The sequence below is a fragment of the Suricata suricatta genome, chromosome 15 (genome assembly GCF_006229205.1).
Source record: "Suricata suricatta isolate VVHF042 chromosome 15, meerkat_22Aug2017_6uvM2_HiC, whole genome shotgun sequence".
NCBI classification, from domain to species: domain Eukaryota; kingdom Metazoa; phylum Chordata; class Mammalia; order Carnivora; family Herpestidae; genus Suricata; species Suricata suricatta.
In genome coordinates this window covers 69,665,750-69,671,072 of record NC_043714.1, presented here as the reverse complement: position 1 = coordinate 69,671,072, position 5,323 = coordinate 69,665,750, and the positions used below count along the sequence as shown (strand labels likewise).

The 5,323-nt window shown below is 48.3% G+C and overlaps 1 long non-coding RNA gene across 2 annotated transcripts; it reads left to right on the top strand.

Moving 5' to 3' along the window:
• The first annotated feature begins 368 nt into the window (after window positions 1-368).
• On the top strand, window positions 369-3,412 carry LOC115279111. Of its 2 annotated transcripts, none has more exons than XR_003903213.1 (2): window positions 369-528; window positions 2,682-3,412. It is a non-coding gene; the product is annotated as an uncharacterized LOC115279111 (long non-coding RNA). The 2 variants fall into 2 exon arrangements; XR_003903214.1 differs by lacking the exon at window positions 369-528 and adding an exon at window positions 2,066-2,130.
• The last annotated feature ends 1,911 nt before the right edge of the window (window positions 3,413-5,323 follow it).

The window sequence follows — 5,323 nt, the reverse complement described above, 5'->3', positions numbered from 1 at the left end:
TTACAGGTAAAGCTGAGGCTGGTTATTTAAACTGTCCAGGGTCAAAAACACTTAGCATTTTTGAGAGCCATGATTCTTGCCCAAAGCAGGCACTCTCAAAATAGGCTTTCCCTATTCAGCATCATTGTTCAGCTACCCACAATCCTCTGCCCAGTTACTTAGCACCCAGGCGTCAGCGGCCCCTCTGCAAAGAATTCAGCAATGGAAATTAGGAAGACCTTGGACTTAATAGGCTCTGTGCATGTGATTGGCTAAGGGTACAATGGGCCTTTGATGATTGCGGTAGGAACACGGAGCGCGTCTCCAGGTTGGCATGGAGCTTTTCTTCCTGTCGCTAAGGTAAACGGAGCATCGTGATGTCTGTGGGGGTGGCTAATGAGGCACAAAGGCCTGGTCCATCAGGACAGGAAGGAGGTGAGAAAATGGCCCTGACGCCCCTTGTCTGAAGACACTGTGAATCAAGTCTTTGCCCACAGTATCCAGCCCTCCTGCCCAAGCAGGCTCCGGGCCAGACGCTCTTGAAAGCAGGTACATGGGCTCATTAGCAGGGAAATGGCAGTGGGTAATTGGAATATGTAAATGGCATGGGCAAACAGGGTGTTTTAACAATCAAGACCCAGAGAGAAGGAGCTTAATTTGGTAGAGGGAAAGGAACAGACTGCCCAGGGAGCCAATTACTGGAGCCAGAGGCTGGGTGCTCAGCTTAGAGACCCACAGTCAGAACACGGGGAGGCTGGCACACTGGGTGAATTTGTTTCCACCTCTGAAATGCCAAGTGACCCACGACCCAGCCCTGCCTTTTTTGCAGATACCTATTCGTGTGGACCCTCTTTCCTAACTTCCTCATCCTCCCTCGCCTCAGGGGTCTGCCAGCACTTTCCTTCCGGATCCCAGCTGGGCACTTACCCATAGTCCTCTGGCTGTTGTCATTGAACTGTTTCTCCCCCTCTCAACCCGTACTCTCCAGAACCCTTCCTGAGGAGGAAGCCCTTTGTGAAACCACCTGGGACACATCACTCTATCCTGAAAGCACCTTGAGGTCCCCGAGTTCATAAGCCTGGCACGTAGGCAAGTCTGCCCCACGGGGGCCCCTGCGCCTTTCACTTGTTCCCAGACATCTTGCCCTGGGATGTCCGTGCTTTGTCTGGGCTCCCAGCTTTTGCCTCCGCTGAGCCTTTCACCAGGAGCACGTTCTCACACGGTGACCCATCTCAGCTACAAGCACAGACTCCAGATAACCTTGGCTCGAACCTCGGGGCCACCATCTTAGCCATGTGACCTTGAACAGGGTGCTTAAGCTCTCTAAGGGTCATTTTGCCATGGTTAATACAGAGAACGAAGAACGTGATGCCTACCTCTAACTCTGTTGTTAGGATTAGATGGGATCATCTGTACAAAGCACTTACCCAGTGCCCAGTACACAGAAAGCACTCAATTAATGCAAGTAACGATGATGATGGATGAACACGTATCATGAGTCAGGTCGTCAAAATGCAACAATGATACAGAAATGAGTAAAATTGATTTGCATTGTTGATCTCATCTTTTCAACTAAATATGAAAGTTAGTACTCAATTTTCTTTTTTCTTTTCCCCTTCTTGATTCTCACAGACAGAGAGCAATTCATGAAACAGGAAATCAGTTAATACCCACTGGAAGGATTAATGAAGGAATTTATTAATGGATGAAGCAAGTATCTAACCCAATACAGGTTTCTCCCACTATCTGCAAGACTACCTTTCTATCCAAACCTTTCCTGAGCCAAAATGGCAGAAAGCAAAGAAGCAATTTATATTTAAAAAATGCTTAGCATTTCTAGACCTTGAAACAAACGTCTCTTTGGCTTTTCTGATACCTTAGGACATATTTTGCTAACGGACAAACACAATAAATGGAGGCGAATCACAGGTTCACAGACCCGGTTCAAAGCTCGGGCAGTTGGAAGGCATGACGCGGACTGCAGTTCCCGGTGAAGGCGCTGGGGGGCGCCACTCTCCCTGCTCGGGGCCAGCGGTCTCTGAACTGAGTCCCTGCAGAGGGAACCTTGAAAGCTGTCACTTCTGCCTTTTTTTTTTTTTTTTTTGGTAGAAGCCAAACCCTTTTCAGATTTGTTTCAGTTAGTAAAAACAGGTAGGTCTTTTGTAAAAGTCAAGTGGCGTAACGTAAACGTTAGAGAAGCTGGGGATATGCATGTATTTAAAAAGAAATGAAAAACTGATATTAAGAAACACCTAAAATAAACGTAAAGGTTAGTGTATGAACTTCCAATACAAGGCAGGGAAAAGAAACACTTTCTCCAACTGAAAACAGCCTAAGTGAAGTCCTTTAATTACTGCCATCTGGAGTGAAGGTGAGCGCCATTTGGCTCGGAGCGGGTTCATTCCCCATCACGCCTGACTTGAGCTGCCTTCCACGGTCCTGTGTCCAGACTCCTTCCAGTAACGTAGTAAATGTGCCCAGTGCATCACAGGCTCCAAGTCTAGCTCAAAATGAAGTCTGGCGTAGGGAGGTTGGGAAATTACCCCATTTCCTAGATAAGGAAGCACACCGAGTAGGAGTCCAGCAATGTGCCCAGAGTCACTAAGGAGTCAGGCCTCGAATTTGAATCGGGGTCTAAATTCCAAACGCTAAGTTGCCCTCATCTTCTGCTGCCTTTTGCCTTTCTCCTTCTTCATTCCCAGGAAGTTCCTGTGCCCTGACTTAGAGTGATATGACGCCCAGGAAAAGGACCAAAAAGCAAAACCATGGAGCGAGGGAAGATGACAGCGCCTCTGACGGTTTGCTGTGGTTGAGTTTTCAAGAATGAAGAACACACAGAGAGGAGCCTTCCTGTCCAGACATAACTGCTTTTGGCCTGAATTGTGACAAGGCCCAAAATTGGAGTTCGCCTGATCTCCTCCAAAAAAGCAACGAGTGTCTGTCTCCCTAGATGCAAAGACCATCTCGCTGGCCCCTCCCAGAGGTATTAGCATCAGGTGCAGGACAAGTGTCTTGGGGAGAAAGTTACTTGGTTCCGGCAGCAGTGTTCCGGAATCCTCTGAGAGCGAGGTCCCTGTGAGCCCACAGATGGTGATTCCAGCAAAGCAGAGGGGCTGGAAAGGCAGTTCTGCATCCGGGACCCACTCACAACTGGAAGGTCCCATAGAATCAGTCTGCCACCAGAAGGCTCACTGAACGCTGGGGGGAAGGTGCCCTGCTGGAGGCTCAGTGGTGTCGCCTCCTGTGTGTGGTCAGGCACGCCACAGTGGTGGCACAGTTGCCACCAGAATATTAACAGAGAGGACTTCTGGGGAACCCAACGACAAATTATTCTTGCTGCCTTTTTGCTGCTTGGTATTTTGTAGTTTCTCTACAACAGCCAGGCATTTCTTGCGCAACAAATAATAAAAGTCAATTTAAACATGGTCTAAAACGGGGTGGCTCCGTCGGTGAAGTATCCCACTTTCTGTTTTGGCTCAGGCGACGATCTCGGTTCCTGAGATTGAGCCCTGCTTCGGTCTCTGCGCTGACTGTAGGTGCTTGCTTGAGATTCTCTGCCCCTCCCCCTCTCAAAATAAACTAAGAACAACAATAACAATATGTTCTAAAACAGTCATTTCATGTGTTTAGGGGACAGGGTGGCAGGGCGTAGTTAGCTTGTGCCCATGAACTTGAGATTCTGTCCTGCTCATTTGATCACAGAAGTAGTCACTAGAGTGTCATCTCTCTGCAAGCGTGTGTCTGTTCTTCGGATCACTCAAGGCTGACAGCCCTGGGAAGCTGGGAAAGGAATGGAAAGGGATATAGTAATTTGATTTTGGTTAGCTGTGATCTGTGCTACAGAGGGTTGAGATTACACAGCTCCCCAGGGACACGGTGCATCCTCTTTTTCATGACATTTCCAAACCTCCTACCTGAATAACACCCTTCCCTGGATCGTAAAACCATCAAGCAAATCAATTTCCAAACTACATCGCAGTTTCCCCGTCATAGGATTTAACCAGGAGGCATGAACACAGCTCATGCACTTGATCTTAAAACATTGCTGTTTGACAGTCTGCGGCTCTCATCAAAATAGAAATATTCTCATGTGCCCGAGGATCCAAACTGTTATTTTGAAAATCTGAACTTTTGATTAATTACATAGTAATGATGTCTTCTCTCTATGGGGGGGAGGGGGAATCTTTGACTCCTCTCCTTCTGTGCTTATCTGGTGAGCCTTTGTATTTTAAGTTCTGTCACAATGTTTTTGTCACCGTGTTACTTAAGTTGCAGTGAATACTGAGACTCTAAGAATAAAGATGTTCATGAGGGGAAAAGACAAAACCAAAAATCTCATACACAAACATACAGCAAATGGTTCCCTGTGAGCCTCACATTGTTCTGGGGATAAACTTCCGCATTTATTATGTATCATCCATTCATGAAGTTAGTGGGTGTTGAGAGCCTAGTGTGCACCAGGCGCCCTCCTAGGCTTCAAGGACAGGACTCTTGAGTCCCTGCTCCTGCCTCCTGAGATAATCAGAAATGAGTCAAACCCAACGCAAATAGGATAATTTGCTGATAAAGGTAAAAAACAGGAAGGGAGTGAGGACGACTTTAGAGAAAGTGCTGCAATGTGCAGAACAGAATAGTTCCCTGGGTATTCAGGACCGTCCTGGGGCGGGAAGCTCCTGCGCCCACTGGCATGTCCAGGGCTGGAGGGGGAGCAAATGTGCGTGACCTTCCATTCGGAGCTCCCCTCTCTCAGGCTCTTCCCTTTCTCTGCACTTTTTTTCCTTTCCAGAGTTTGCACTGACTGGTCACTGACCAGCTTCCAACTCCTTGGTGAGCATCAGTCTCTTCCTAAACATGTGTCGGTGTCCCACTGTGTGCACGGTCACATTTCCACGGGCTAGGTGGTGCGGTCTTCACAAAGTGCACCCCACAGCCCACTGACCGACTGGATCATCTTTCTCAGTTGGGTCGTGGCTCTTATTTTTTTTCTAAGTTCCCATATTAGAGTCACTTCCTGGGCAAACTCTTCCATGGCATTAAGCAGTGTATCTTTTGTGCCAATACAACACTGTTGAATGATTTCAGCCTGTGTACAGTGTAACTCCTTAAAGTTACCCTTCTTGGTTCTGAGACTTCTAAGGATCTCCCCTCCCCTACAGATTCTCCACCATCTTCCCTTACTCTCACACTTGCACTTCCTGCGCCCCTCCTGACCCTTCCCCACTCCCCTCTACCCCCTCCCCTTTCCTCTGCCTACCCCCTCCCTTCTCCTCTGCCTACCCCCTCTCCACCCCTCCCCTCCTCTGCCTACCCCCTCCCCACTCCTTCCCTCTCCACCCCTCCCTTC